The sequence below is a fragment of the Nesoenas mayeri genome (assembly GCF_963082525.1).
Source record: "Nesoenas mayeri genome assembly, chromosome: W".
NCBI classification, from domain to species: domain Eukaryota; kingdom Metazoa; phylum Chordata; class Aves; order Columbiformes; family Columbidae; genus Nesoenas; species Nesoenas mayeri.
The window spans coordinates 19,006,247-19,022,587 of NC_137553.1; the positions used below are offsets into that span (position 1 = coordinate 19,006,247).

Below are 16,341 nucleotides of genomic sequence, written 5' to 3' on the forward strand. Positions count from 1 at the left end.
CTTCAATTATAAAATAAAGAATAGATATTGATTTACCTATTTGCTTTTTTATAATATCTCCATAGAAAAGACACGTTTCCAAATGTTAAGTTAGTACCCTTGCTGTGAAACCAAGAATGTACCAGTGCCAAGATCTAATAGATGTGTGTATCCATTTTGATGATAAAATGAGTTTATTCATAAAGTAAGCCTATGTTTAAAAAAAACTTGCAAAAACTCTACAAGAGTACATAGAGCTAAATGAATGAATGAAGACTTTTATTATTGGACAATTTTTTTTTAATTTTTTTTTTTTTCTGTGTGTTTGATTTGATCTCATTTTTAAGATTCTCTCAAGCCTGAAGTAAGAATCATGTTTCACACCAAAACTCCAGCCCTTTATGAATATACTCAAAACTTCGAGATCATGGGAGGTCCATCTATGTACTATTAGCAATTCAGTAATAAAAACCCTTAACTGGGAGCTGTGAAGATTTGTTTCCTCAGCGCTGTAAAGCTACAAAGTTATTGTTTTTATCACACAATAAATATTTAACCTTTGTTTTCTTTAAGTGGAACAGTTTCAGCCAAGAGACAGAGATTAGAACTTTTATCTTTTTTTTTTTTCTTTCTCGTTTTCCATCCCAGTACCTCTAAAATGTCAGTATCAATGGAAAAAACATAAAATCTTTTCTAGCTTCTCTCAGCCCTTGAAGAGGAAATGACACTGTTGCTCATTAAACACTTCCAATGCTTACCTAAAAAAATAAGGTGCTGTTCTCGGAAAGCATTAACAAATCCTGGGGTGCCAATATATGGAAAGATAGCAACTTTGCAGAAACCCTTTATTCTTAATTCCTCTTGCCTCAACAACAAGAGATCAGCTGGAGTCTTTCGCCCACCCATCATCTATAACACCAACCAGCAATCGATACCAGAAGCAGATGTTTTATGAAAACTTCTCTTGCTTTCTCAGCTTCAGTCCCTTTAACCCATGCTGAGAAAAAGAAAGGAAGAGGAACAGGATTGATGTAAAGGGCAAAGCTAAGGATGAAAAAGCTGTGTCAGAATTAGAAAAGGTAAACTACTTTTTACAAAGAAACACATATAGAGTTTTTCAATACAGTAGATTGAGCTCAACAATTCTGTAATGCTCTCAATTAGACTGCTTTCATGCAAGGTTCAGAGTTGCTGCCTTTTGAAGAAAATACATTTGCATCCTTAGAGGCATTCAACAAGACTTTAGAAAGTCATCTAGTAAAAGGTCAATTGTGAGAACACTGGAATGCCTATAACCTTTCATTTCTAATGAAATGCTCTGTAGATTCCCAATGGAGTAACAGCTTGTATAGTTCCACTAAATTTTATTTTGAAATCAGTTCCCACATAACTCATTTAGAGAAGCTTTTGAGTCTGTTCCCCTACCCTGTCCTACTGCTTTCAGGAAAATCATTAACATTGCCTACCATCTTGCTTATGCCTTAATAGTCAAGGAAGGATATGTTTAAATTGCCAAAGAAGGCCTATTTTTTAAAATTGTATTTCTGAGCAATTAGTTTGCTGTAGGTTGAAGTGTGGAATGCAGTGTTTCAGTATATAAAGACTTGGTTGTGTTTGTATTTGACTCAGAAATATACTGGGTGTTTTTACATACAGCAGAATCAAAAATAGGGCTAATATTTAAATGCAGTACATGAAGCAGAACTCTGCATGTAACGCTGCTGATTTTATGGGTGTTTCTTGTAGCTCAGAGGCCCCATTCATATGGATCTCACTGAAGGTGTGGTGCCATCATTATTTGCAGCTGAAATTGGGTGAAACAATTGCTTCACCTTATTAGTAGTTTGGATTTGAAGGAGTTGTATCAGCTATTGTTTTTCAAATTCATTAGATGAAAGCTAGTAACCTGGAACAAGGCAAATATTCAGACACTGAGAGGGGACAGGATCCAGGAAGCAGTTTTGCATATACTTTGTAAGTGAAATATGACTTAGAAGGGACAAAGTTTGTCAAGAAGTTCTGCCAGTTCACAAACTGTTAAATGTCTACGAGCTTAATTTGCCAGGGAGCTGCTCTGATAAATCTGTTCCCTCTTCATGCCAGATTACCAAGAAAAGGATCAAAAAAATTCCATTAAACGAAGAAGATTAACAGGATGTTCTTGATAAAGAGTCTCTAACTGGCATATGCTTATGCATCTCGAAAAGGGGTATGTGTGGCAACCATAATGGAAACTTCGTGCCCAGGTTACAAGGAAATATGTGGAGTAAAACCCGAATTTCTTTTACATAAGCCTTAAACAGTAACCAAATATACTCCAACACAAATTGAATTCATGAAAATACCTCATTTACTGATAAAGTATGTCGATCATCTCAAAAGTTCTAAAAATATGTAGAAACTATATAGTATATATCTATAATACTAGATGCCATTGCCAGTTAAACATATGACCAAAAACTCTAGGAACCAGTGAGAGTTATACAAGGAAGAGTTCTGGATATTATCTGTCTTTGCAATATTTCAAGACATATGGCATGCTTGATTTTCTTTTAAGCCGACCTGAAAAATGCTTATTTAAATTCCTACCCACCCCCCCAAAAAAAAAAATTAAAAAAAATAATTAAAAAAATATATTCCCTAGGGAGCCATTAAAACCATAAGTTATAAAACTGCAATCATATCTTCATCTTATACATATGTCTATATATAATCTACTTAGAAATATCTATATGTAATACACTTAGATATATATAGATATGTGCACATCATTTAAGGTAAGACTTGGGAAGGCCAATGTCTCTTCTTTGTCAGGCGTAAAGCAAAAGCAGCATTTGTATCAGAAAACTGTAATTTACTTTTCATTTTCATAGAAACATAGTTCAAATCAGATTCTTTCCCTTTTTGTTATGTTGAGGTTCCCTCCTGGCAGCACATGCCCTGGTAGGGGAAGAGCTCCGCTCCGTGGGCTCGGGGCAGGGGGTCCAGGTACCCAGGTCACACCACTCAGTGTTTCATATAGCAAGTTAGGGATCCAGGGGCGTCCTCTGGTATCACACACTTTCAGACCACAATAAAGGTTTATTTCCTTCTCTGTCTGTGCATCAACCCTGGCTGGGGCCATCTGCTCACAGTGGAAGGTACCTGTTAAACACAACGTGTGGAGCTGCTCTCCAAATCACACATTTTAAGATACTTTTTATTCTGCTTTTTTCATATTTACAGGCATTATTAGAGTCTATCTACTTAGCTCACAAAAATAGGAGTACAAAATACAGCGGATAAAAAATAATATTAAAAAATAACTTGACTTCCCCAAAGAAGTAATTTGAATCATTTTTAATTTCATCCAGGCTGAACAGATAGCATACTAAATAGTCAAGTGCTGTATTACAGCAGTAAAAAGAAAAAATGCAGACCTACTTTTTTAAACTACAAATTAAAGACACTTTAGATTGGACATTAGATCATCCATATGTTTTGTAGTGATTGAGTGATATTTGAGAGTTGCATTTTGTACTTTTAGGTTGGTGAGATGCATCACAAACAGTAGTCCTAAACCATACATAAATTTAAAAAAAAATATTCAAAAAAATACATATATTTTAATAAGCAGCTAATCAAAACTGGTTGTAAAGCATTTTGCAGACCCTTTGGGGAAGATGAAGTATGGTTCATTAAAACAGGATAGGAAAAAAAAAAAAATCTGTATTTAAATCCGTTTTATGCCAAGAGTTTAATTACAGAGCAGACCCCCTTCTTACTGTATGAAAATGTTCAAAAAAATAAAGGAATACTAAAAAAATAATTTTGTCTCTAGATACACATTTATCTATTAAGACATGCATTAGTGTATCTTTCTATATTTAACCAACCCATTATCTGCTTTTACTGTTTGAAAGAGCTGCATCATCTGCTTTATAGAATTATTAAAGAAAGGAAACAAAAAAATTATAATGTGAATATTTGGTTTTGGGAATAAAACTTCTGTGTATGCAATTAACATACAGGCACACAGAAACACTTTTATTCTATTAAAATGAAATGTTCATATTTTACTCTTGAATCCCTAGAAGGCCAGAGAAAAAGAGGGTCAATATTTCAGCCCTAATTAGATACCTGTTGAAAAAAACTGAGGCAAAATTGATTTGCATCGCAAAATGGAAGGAGTAAGGCATGACTGAAATGCATTTATATAGAATAGTAGGCTCCTCTAGATGGAAATGATTTTAAGCAATTGTGTAAGTTTTTAGAAAAACAACACAGGCTGTGAGGGGAACCCAAAACTCAGGCCTGAATAGCAGCCTTGTAAGCAGGTGAGTCATTACCTGTGAGAAAGGAAATGGCAGCAGCTGTTTGAGAAACTTTCACATGAACAAAAAACTCCCAAGACCTGGAGCTCTTTCCAGACTGGTGTGCAAATCCTGGCTACTTTTCTGTTTACTTCCCTCAGAGTGCCAAGATTAAGGCTCGTTCCTGAGAGATTTAGTGTAAATACTTATCAGCACTCCTTGCTCAATTTCTCATGGTGGTTTTGTGGGATTTGCTCATTTGGACATAGAGTATAACAAGCAAATTCATTCCTGTTTCCCTTTAACATCCTGTTTATACTGACATTAATAAACAAGGTTTTTATAAACCTTCCTCAGTTCCTGATAAACTACAAATAACTGCAATAAGCTGGAAACTACTAAGCCTTCTTAGTACCACTTTATTTTTCCTTTTACCTCTCATGTATTACATGTAAAGACAGGGTAAAGCACCTGGCTCATCATTAACACCTGAAAAAGCACAAAAAGTGCCATTTGAAAACTGAAGCTCTATTAAAGCAAACAAGCAACTAGACAAAGAAGCTTAGTAAAGTACATAAGAAATCTGCTCTATGAATTCTAGGGAACAAAACACAGAACTGCAACTCATGAAGGAGACCCTCTAACTTGGCCTGCCATCATGTAGGCTCACGTGCAAAGCACCAAACACATCCATAAGGGCCTGGACTGTAACTCTTGCCTCAGCACTGCCCTGCTCTGGGATGCTGGGAGTCTCAGCTACTAAAAATCTTTATGTATCCTTCTGCTGTAAAACACTTTAGAAAAGTATAGTGAAAAATGAAAGACAATTACTGCTATAATTGAATTTATTTTCTCTAAAAGACAGAAAAATGAGAGGAATACTTTTTTCTCAATTTTCTGGTTTCCGGAGAACTGACATACGAGGTATGGAGCTGAAAAGTAATAATCAGTATTGCCTGCTCCTTCCAGGAGCATGATCTCTACCAAAAACCTCTTGATACAAAAAATGTGAGGGAAATTCTCCTTTTATGTAAAAAACAAAACAAAACAAAGAAGCAGCTTGGGGTTTGTCTGACTTATTTTCTATTATTGAGAAAACCAGAAAATCAATTACTTCTTAAGTTTATTAACTTCTAGATCTCTATGTTCATGAAAAATGGCCCAATTATGCTGTTTGTATGTTATTTTTCTATCATCCTAATTCTCAACTACAACATTCTCACATTTCGTAGAGAGAGTCCAACAAAAAGAAGTAACTTCACCTCTTCTTCATCTTCACATAAAAAAAAAAAAAAAAATCTAAATAAAGGATATGGCACACAGAAAACACATTGAATTTCTTGGCATTTGATTTTCATTCAGATGCATTTGCCTATGAAAAGAGTTGTCAAAGACAGCTCCCTGCTAGTTGTCAGTGGGGAATGATTTCAGAAATCAGTCTAAATCTTCACTGGCATTTTCTACTAAACTTCTCAGTAAGAATATAAAATGCATCACCCTGTTATCTAATCCTGACTTGCTCAAAAATATATCCAAAGAATTTACTTAGCATTTGAAAGAAACTGTTACCTTTAAAGAAACCTTTACAATCACAATTTTGAAAATGCATAACACATCTTCTTTGGAAGATTTACTTCTTTCACAAAGATGAGTAGATAGTGTGTATTTCACTGGGAATGTTGAAGCCCTTTCTGTGGTATTTCCAGACATTGGAATCAATAAGGATAGATACTGACAGTTGCCTTTCTTGCAGTGCCTACAGACTTTCTTCAGTTTGATAGAACCAATTTGTCTGGTCCCCTCTAGTTTCTCTGTACTCAGAAGGATGCAGCATTGTATTGATTGTATTGTATTGATTGTATTTTGTATTGATTGTCATTTTCTTTTTTAGGTTCCATCATAGTTCAGCACATTTTTCAAATCAAGGTTATTGATATATACAGAGAAGATCAATCCTAATAATACTGAATACTGTAGTACATCTCTCAAATTAAACTGTTTCCCTTCAGGACTAGTTTCTGCAAGTAAAACCTTTACTTCATACACCAAGGTAGTGACCCTGTTAAAAATTCTACACATCAGCGGAACAAAAGTAAATGTATGACCTTGTTTTCTTTATTTTCTTACAATTGGGGTTTTGAAAAATATTTTCTCTCTTATAAAAGAAATAGGATCCTTTTTGTGATCAGAGAAAGTTATTCTTAGTGGTAGTTGTTCACTTTTGTAGCAGTAAATACCATGTACTGTTCTGAGTTACAGAGAAAGCAAGGAATAAAAGAGCCAACTTTTAGTGACCTCCTGCCATTTAAGAAGTGTTACATTTCCTGTTTCCCTCTGGAAGCACATTAACTCCTGTACAGAACTTCTACAGTACATATAAAGGATACTAGCTCTGAAAAAATTTGTCATTACCACTGAAGGCACTGGTGATATGTAAAACAACCTGGCTGTGTGCATGCTCAAATATATAGTATTTATGAGCAGGGACCAGTAATGTATTTCATCACAGTCATAGCCATTCCTCATACTCACAAAATTAATTGTTTGCTAGGATGCTGGCAGGCCTCTGAGCTCACCACAATTCTCTCTCTGACTTCTGCTTCCCACTCTTAAAATTGTGATGGATCCTTGTTAATTGCTGAGTCCTCATAGTCAAGACAAAGACTAGATGTGAGGCTTTGCCTCAAGAGCCATGAAATGAATGAGCTGAATGGAAATGGAAATTAGTTGGGCCCCTACCAGAAGAAACTCCTTTCAGTGGGACAGGATCTATACTGGCAGGGAGTCAAAGGACACAAACCACCGAAGAAGCCTCCCCTTGAATGGACTTGCATGTTAATAGTTCTCCTGGGAACGAGTGTACTTAAGGAGGGAAAGCTTTCTCTTTGCCAACAGCTAAACCAAAGACTAATCTCTGAGGTAACCTTAGAACATTTTTCCATATGACTGTTTCTATTTCATTTTCTCACAAATGAGCACAGGGTGAATCAAGTGAACAGGCAAGTGCCCATTCGATGACCAGACTCTTAAGTGGATGTGTTAACAAAAGGCATGTTGGGAGGTGAATCAGCATCTTCCCTGACACCTGAATGAATAGTCAGTACTTATTTCCGTGATAGCTGTGTTATTAATTTACAAATGCAACTTTCTTTATGCAAAATATGTGCTACTTACTTAGATATAACAAGCTCATCCTTTTAAAAAAGGAGCACATTCAGTAGGAAAGAAAAATAGTAGTAATGGAGAGGTGTTCACGTAAGCATGCAAGCACACTTTTTACACAGAAGGTAGCTGCTGCTTTTAAACAGTTTGGTGAACACTGCTCTTAAGAAGTTTTAGATGTGAATTTTAAATGTGTGTATATATATATATATATATATACACACACATACACAAAAGAGTACCAAGGAAGTTATTACAAACCACAGGAGAAATTATTTCTGTCCAAATATTTGGGGGTTCAACTGTCATCCAGTTAAAATGTCCACTTCTGAGCAATACACAGAAAACTCTGACTTCCCCTAATGATCCAGTTCTTTACAAACTCTTTGGATTGATTGCAAAGGAACATTTTTCTTCAAGGGGACTTCACAACACATTGGAAGTTTATTAAGCATACAGTAGCAGCAGCTCACTGCATCTCTGACAGAGGTGCATTCAAACAAGAGAACAAGCTAATCAGTTAAGATGAAACACACTAGAGTGAAAATCATCAACACTTTCTTATCATGGAAATTCCTTCCACTCCCTTCTGATTTCCTGACAGGTTTAAGTCCCTTACCTAATGTTAATTTTAATCACATTTTCCTAGAGCACATAAAAAAAAATACACAGTTCATCAGCTTTAAAGAGGACATTGGGAATAGAAAACGTTCACCGTTGTGTGCATGCAAGAACATATAAAATGTAGATCAGCTACAGGTTTCAAAGGTTTCTCTCCACTGTTCCAGTTCAAGTTCTACCCCTGATGTAGTTAGTACAGTTTCCTCTTTATGTTTCCTTATTTTGCTTTACTTTTTGTTAGAGACTCTTCTCCAGAATATTGCCAATGTTTGGCTTATTAAGTTTTTGCAACATCTCTGTTTCTCATGAACAAAAGAAATTCTTCCCCTTTGGTGTCCTGTAAGCACTACCTGAAGTAGTCATTTGACGGTCAGCTTGATTCTTATTTATTGAGACAGTCTAACTCTTTTACATAGCACAAAACTAACTTTCAGCCTATGTTTTTTTTTTATCATTTCCAGATGTTCAAAAATATATATATGTTATGTCTTACACATTTATAGCAACTCAGATTTCAGTTTCAACTTAATTAATTCATCCTTATAATGAGTAGAATTGTACTGAGTTCTTCCCATCCTGCTGCATCCTTCTGAGTACAGAGAAACTAGAGGGGACCAGACAAATTGGTTCTATCAAACTGAAGAAAGTCTGTAGGCACTGCAAGAAAGGCAACTGTCAGTATCTATCCTTATTGATTCCAATGTCTGGAAATACCACAGAAAGGGCTTCAACATTCCCAGTGAAATACACACTATCTACTCATCTTTGTGAAAGAAGTAAATCTTCCAAAGAAGATGTGTTATGCATTTTCAAAATTGTGATTGTAAAGGTTTCTTTAAAGGTAACAGTTTCTTTCAAATGCTAAGTAAATTCTTTGGATATATTTTTGAGCAAGTCAGGATTAGATAACAGGGTGATGCATTTTATATTCTTACTGAGAAGTTTAGTAGAAAATGCCAGTGAAGATTTAGACTGATTTCTGAAATCATTCCCCACTGACAACTAGCAGGGAGCTGTCTTTGACAACTCTTTTCATAGGCAAATGCATCTGAATGAAAATCAAATGCCAAGAAATTCAATGTGTTTTCTGTGTGCCATATCCTTTATTTAGATTTTTTTTTTTTTTTTTATGTGAAGATGAAGAAGAGGTGAAGTTACTTCTTTTTGTTGGACTCTCTCTACGAAATGTGAGAATGTTGTAGTTGAGAATTAGGATGATAGAAAAATAACATACAAACAGCATAATTGGGCCATTTTTCATGAACATAGAGATCTAGAAGTTAATAAACTTAAGAAGTAATTGATTTTCTGGTTTTCTCAATAATAGAAAATAAGTCAGACAAACCCCAAGCTGCTTCTTTGTTTTGTTTTGTTTTTTACATAAAAGGAGAATTTCCCTCACATTTTTTGTATCAAGAGGTTTTTGGTAGAGATCATGCTCCTGGAAGGAGCAGGCAATACTGATTATTACTTTTCAGCTCCATACCTCGTATGTCAGTTCTCCGGAAGCCAGAAAATTGAGAAAAAAGTATTCCTCTCATTTTTCTGTCTTTTAGAGAAAATAAATTCAATTATAGCAGTAATTGTCTTTCATTTTTCACTATACTTTTCTAAAGTGTTTTACAGCAGAAGGATACATAAAGATTTTTAGTAGCTGAGACTCCCAGCATCCCAGAGCAGGGCAGTGCTGAGGCAAGAGTTACAGTCCAGGCCCTTATGGATGTGTTTGGTGCTTTGCACGTGAGCCTACATGATGGCAGGCCAAGTTAGAGGGTCTCCTTCATGAGTTGCAGTTCTGTGTTTTGTTCCCTAGAATTCATAGAGCAGATGTCTTATGTACTTTACTAAGCTTCTTTGTCTAGTTGCTTGTTTGCTTTAATAGAGCTTCAGTTTTCAAATGGCACTTTTTGTGCTTTTTCAGGTGTTAATGATGAGCCAGGTGCTTTACCCTGTCTTTACATGTAATACATGAGAGGTAAAAGGAAAAATAAAGTGGTACTAAGAAGGCTTAGTAGTTTCCAGCTTATTGCAGTTATTTGTAGTTTATCAGGAACTGAGGAAGGTTTATAAAAACCTTGTTTATTAATGTCAGTATAAACAGGATGTTAAAGGGAAACAGGAATGAATTTGCTTGTTATACTCTATGTCCAAATGAGCAAATCCCACAAAACCACCATGAGAAATTGAGCAAGGAGTGCTGATAAGTATTTACACTAAATCTCTCAGGAATGAGCCTTAATCTTGGCACTCTGAGGGAAGTAAACAGAAAAGTAGCCAGGATTTGCACACCAGTCTGGAAAGAGCTCCAGGTCTTGGGAGTTTTTTGTTCATGTGAAAGTTTCTCAAACAGCTGCTGCCATTTCCTTTCTCACAGGTAATGACTCACCTGCTTACAAGGCTGCTATTCAGGCCTGAGTTTTGGGTTCCCCTCACAGCCTGTGTTGTTTTTCTAAAAACTTACACAATTGCTTAAAATCATTTCCATCTAGAGGAGCCTACTATTCTATATAAATGCATTTCAGTCATGCCTTACTCCTTCCATTTTGCGATGCAAATCAATTTTGCCTCAGTTTTTTTCAACAGGTATCTAATTAGGGCTGAAATATTGACCCTCTTTTTCTCTGGCCTTCTAGGGATTCAAGAGTAAAATATGAACATTTCATTTTAATAGAATAAAAGTGTTTCTGTGTGCCTGTATGTTAATTGCATACACAGAAGTTTTATTCCCAAAACCAAATATTCACATTATAATTTTTTTGTTTCCTTTCTTTAATAATTCTATAAAGCAGATGATGCAGCTCTTTCAAACAGTAAAAGCAGATAATGGGTTGGTTAAATATAGAAAGATACATTAATGCATGTCTTAATAGATAAATGTGTATCTAGAGACAAAATTATTTTTTTAGTATTCCTTTATTTTTTTGAACATTTTCATACAGTAAGAAGGGGATCTGCTCTGTAATTAAACTCTTGGCATAAAACGGATTTAAATACAGATTTTTTTTTCCTATCCTGTTTTAATGAACCATACTTCATCTTCCCCAAAGGGTCTGCAAAATCCTTTACAACCAGTTTTGATTAGCTGCTTATTAAAATATATGTATTTTTTTGAATATTTTTTTTTAATTTATGTATGGTTTAGGACTATTGTTTGTGATGCATCTCACCAACCTAAAAGTACAAAATGCAACTCTCAAATATCACTCAATCACTACAAAACATATGGATGATCTAATGTCCAATCTAAAGTGTCTTTAATTTGTAGTTTAAAAAAGTAGGTCTGCATTTTTTCTTTTTACTGCTGTAATACAGCACTTGACTATTTAGTATGCTATCTGTTCAGCCTGGATGAAATTAAAAATGATTCAAATTACTTCTTTGGGGAAGTCAAGTTATTTTTTAATATTATTTTTTATTCGCTGTATTTTGTACTCCTATTTTTGTGAGCTAAGTAGATAGACTCTAATAATGCCTGTAAATATGAAAAAAGCAGAATAAAAAGTAACACAGCACAGCCATGACTGCTCCAGTGAAGAGAGACCAGGGAAATCATCTAGGCTCAACAGACCCGGTTCTGAAAGCCCCGCACACCAGGACTGAATGTAGAACCAAGCAATTGCACCGCTGCGCGCAATCACATATTCTGACGGACGTCTTTTATGCCACAGCAGCACGAACGTATGTGCGTTCAAGCATGTATCAGAAACAATGTGTGGACCGAGGATCTGTTGGTATTTTCTCCGTACGGCACGCTTCGTGGTACCTTACTCGCCGATCGCAGGCTTAGCGGTATCTATACACGTCTCGGTATAGGGAGAGAAAGAGAGAGCATCGGAAAAGTTGCGTTTTCTGCGCTGGAACCTAGTTGCTAGACCTTCTGTTTGTCCACGTGAACACACACGATTCCCCACTGCAAACCAAGCAGAAACCTTTCCACAAGCTCCCAGGTATGTGCACCCACCACCTCGTGCACGCGAACGCAGCTAGAGAAAAGCACCTACCTTTTCACACACTGATGCTTAAGCAAACGCCTGGCCACACACATGCGCACATCCGCAAGCGCGCCCACTCCCATCTACGGACAGAAAGACGTAGGCGAAACGTACTGACGTGCTTGAGGGTAAACACGTCCGTTGATGGTTGGCGTACTGCCTCACGCATACGTGGTTGCACGAGAATATTCTTTTGGAGGGTACCTGCAGATATGTCCCTGTATTTGGACGACCGTGTGCGTGAAAGCATTTGTGTCTACAAACGATTGTCTGTCCACATGCGTGTGCCTTGATGCAGGCTCCATTCGTGCTTAAGCTGGAGTGAGTGCACAGCTGCGCCGTTTGTTGGCAAGGTTCCGCGTGTTGTACGAGGTTGCCCAGTCCTGCATTTCTCAGGCCGACAGATACAAGGGAGTTCTACTAGTAGGCGAGCAAAGAGAGTCGTAGGCAGTAAGTGAATGCTGCTCCGAGCTACTTCTCACCTATGGCAAATGCTTCACAGTGGCCCGAGGAAAGGCGCTCAGCAGTCGATCTACCAAGAGAAAAGAAACAGATCATGCCGTAACGCGAAAGAGCAGCAGGGCGTCTCTGCGCAAGCTTGTCCCTGATCTATAGCTGAGGGCGAACACTTGTGCGCTTGTCGTAGAGAATGTGTCTTGCCTGTAAGTGACTGAGAGTTTGGCGCAGGTCAGTGTGGCTGGTTCGATAATCAACGTCTAGGATACCTGCAGAGCGGTCCCTGTTGGTGTGGGGACAGTGTGCCTGTAAGTCAGTCTGTGTTCCTAGCGCCTGCTGTATCTATCCGTCGCTCCACATGCGTGTGAGTCCATGTCTTTCTCTCCACAAGCATGTGTGTTGATTTCGTCGCACATGTGCATCTGTGCTAGTGTTGAGCTCAGCGGAGTGTGTCTCTTGACACTTGGTGTGTGCTGGCTGTGCCTGTGAGTAACACAGCACAGCCATGACTGCTCCAGTGAAGAGAGACCAGGGAAATCATCTAGGCAGAGTCAAGAAAGGAAAACCGAAGAGGGATTGCCGTGTGCTCGAGGGAGACGGATTCCCTGCGCTGACATTTCTCAGTACCACCAGAAGAAAGCTGAGCTGTAGATCGACCTGAAAATGCTTCCCTAGACGACATTCAGCGAATGAGCTGCAGTGTGCGCGGCTTTCGGGATTGTGTCTGAAAAGTGCGAACACCAGCAGAGACCGTATTGGAAAGGGTGTGTGTCAAAAACTCCATTGGACAGTGTGTGTGTCTCAAACCCTATTGGAAAGCTTCTGTGTCACAAACCCATTGGACAGTGTGTGTGTCCCAAACCCCATTAGACAGCGTGTGTGTCAGAAACCCTATTGGACGGCGTGTGTGTCACAAACCTCATTTGACAGTGTGTGTGTCTAAAACGCTATTGGACAGTGTGTGTGTCACAAACCCCATGGACAGTGTGTGTGCCACAAACCCTATTGGACAGCGTGTGTGTCACGAATCCTATTGGACATCGTGTGTGTCTCACACCCCATTGGACAGTGTGTGTGTCACAAACCCCATTGGACAGTGTGTGTGTCACAAAGCTCTCTGGACAACGTGTGTGTCACAAAACCCATTTGGGAGCTTCTGTGTCTCAAACCCCGTTGGACAGTGTGTGTGTCACAGACCCCATTGGATAGCGTATGTGTCTCAAAACCCATTGGACAGCGTGTGTGTTTCACAAAGCCCTCTGCACAGTGTTTGTTTCAAAAACCCCATTGGACAGCGCCTGTGTGTCACAATCCCCATTGGACAGCGTGTGTGTCACAAACCTCATTGGACAGTGCGTGTGTCACAAACCCAAACGGCTACCGTGTGTATCTAAAACCCCATTGGAAAGGTGTGTGTCAAAAACCCCATTGGACAGCGTGTGTGTCACAAAACCCATTGGACAGTTTGTGTGTCACAAAGCCCTCTGGACAATGTGTGTGTAACAAAACCCATTTGGGTGCGTCTTTGTCTCAAACCCCGTTGGACAGTGTGTGTGTCAAAAACCCCATTGGACAGTGTGTGTTTCACAAAGGCCTCTAGACAGTGTTTGTTTCACATACCCCATTGGACAGCGTCTGCGTGTCACAAACCCCATTGGAGGGTGTTTGTGACACAAACCCCATTGAACAGTGTGTGTGTCACAATCCCCATGGGATAGCGTGTGTGTCACAAACCTCATTGGACAGTGTGTGTGTCACAAACCCCATAGGATACCGTGTGTATCTAAAACCCCATTGTGAAGCGTGTTTGTCACAAACCCCACTGGAAAGCATGTGTGTTACAAACGCTATTACACAGGGTGTGTGTCACAAACCCCACTGGACAGTGTGTATGTCACAAACACCAATGGACAGCGTGTGTGTGTCACAAACCCCATTGGCCAGCGTCTGTGTCTGAAACACCTTTGGACTCTGTGTGTGTCTCAAACTCAAAGGGACAGCGTGTGTCTCTCACCCCATTGCACAGTGTGTGTGTCAGAAACCCCGTTGGACAGCATGTGTTTAACAAACCCCATTGGACAGCGTGTATATCATAAACCCCATTGGATACCGTGTGGATCTCAAATCCCATTGGACAGCGTGTCTGTCAGAAAGCCCTCTGGACAGTGTGTGTGTCACAAACCCCATTGGACAGCGTTTGTTTCATAAACCGCTTCGAACATTGTGTTTTTAAGAAAAACCCATTGGACAGCGTGTGTGTGTCACAAGCCCCATTGCACAGCGTGTGTGTCTCAAATCCCATTGGACACTGTGTGTGTCACAAAACCCATTAGAGAGTGTGTGTGTCTAAAATTCCATTGGACAGTGTGTGTGTCACAAACCCCATTGAAAAGCATGTGTGTGTCTCAAACCCCATTGGACAGCGTGTGTGTGTCACAAACAGCATTGGACAATGTGTGTGTCACAAAGCCCTGTGGACAGTGTGTGTGTCAAAAAAGCCACTGGGCAGCGTCTGTGTCTCCAACCCTTTTGGACAGAGTGTGTTTCAAAAACCCCACTTAAGAGTGTATATATCATAAACCCCATTGCATACTGTGTGGATCTCAAACCCCATTGGACAGCGTGTCTGTCAGAAAGTCCTCTGAACAGTGTGTGTGTCACAAACCCCGGTGGACAATGTGTGTGTAACAAAACCCATTGGACTGTGTAGTGTCACAAAACCCATTGGATAGCGTATGTGTCTCAAAATCCATTGGACAGCATGTATGTTTCACAAAGCCCTCTGCACAGTGTTTGTTTCACAAACTCCATTGGACAGCGTCTGTGTGTCACAAACCTCATTGGAGGGCGTGTGTGTCACAAACTCTATGGAACAGTGTGCGTGTCACAATCCCCATTGGATAGCGTGTGTGTCACAAACCTCATTGGACAGTTTGTGTGCCACAAACCCCATCGGATACCGTGTGTATCTAAAACCCCATTGGAAAGCGTGTGTGTCACAAACCCCATTGGACACCGTGTGTGTCATAAAACTCTAATGGACAGCGTGTGTGTCAGAAACCCCATTGGACAGCGTGTGTGTCACAAACTCCATTGGACAGTGTGTGTGTCACAAAACCCATTGGACAGTGTGTGTGCCACAAACCCCATTAAAGCGCGTGTGTGTCATAGACTCTATTGTACAGCGTTTGTGTCACGAACCCCATTGGACAGTGTGTGTGTCACAAAGCCCTCTGGACAATGTGTGTGTCACAAAATTCATTTGGGAGCGTCTGTGTGTCAAACCCCGTTGGACAGTGTGTGTGTCACAAACCCTATTGGATAGCGTGTGTGTCTCAAAACCCATTGGACAGCGTGTGTGTTTCACACAGCCCTCTGGACTACGTGTGTGTCAAAAACCCCATTGGACAGCGTGTGTGTAAAAAACCGTATTGGAAAGCGTGTGTCAAAAACTCCATTGGACAGCGTGTGTGTCACAAACCTCTCTGGACAGTGTGTGTGTCTCAGTCCCCATTGGAATGTATGTGTTTCCCAAACCCCATAGGACAGCGTGGGTGTGTCACATACTCCATTGGACAGCGTGTACATCACGAACCCTATTGGACCGCGTGTGTGTCACAAACCCCATTTGACAGTGTGTGTGTCTCAAACTCTATTGGAAGGCGTGTGTGTCACAAACCCCATTGGACAGCGTGTGTGTCACCAACCCCATGGACAGCGTGTGCGTCACAAACTCTATCAAAAAGTGTGTGTGTCACAACCCCATTGGACCGCGTGTTTTTCACAAACCCCATTAGACAGCGTGTGTGATCTCAAAACCCATTGGACAGTGGGTGCGT

The 16,341-nt window shown here is 39.3% G+C and overlaps 1 long non-coding RNA gene across 1 annotated transcript in view; it reads right to left on the reverse strand.

Moving 5' to 3' along the window:
* LOC308051432 overlaps positions 1–16,341 on the reverse strand; it is a 293,823-nt gene that overhangs the window by 190,142 nt on the left and 87,340 nt on the right. The window lies entirely within an intron of this gene.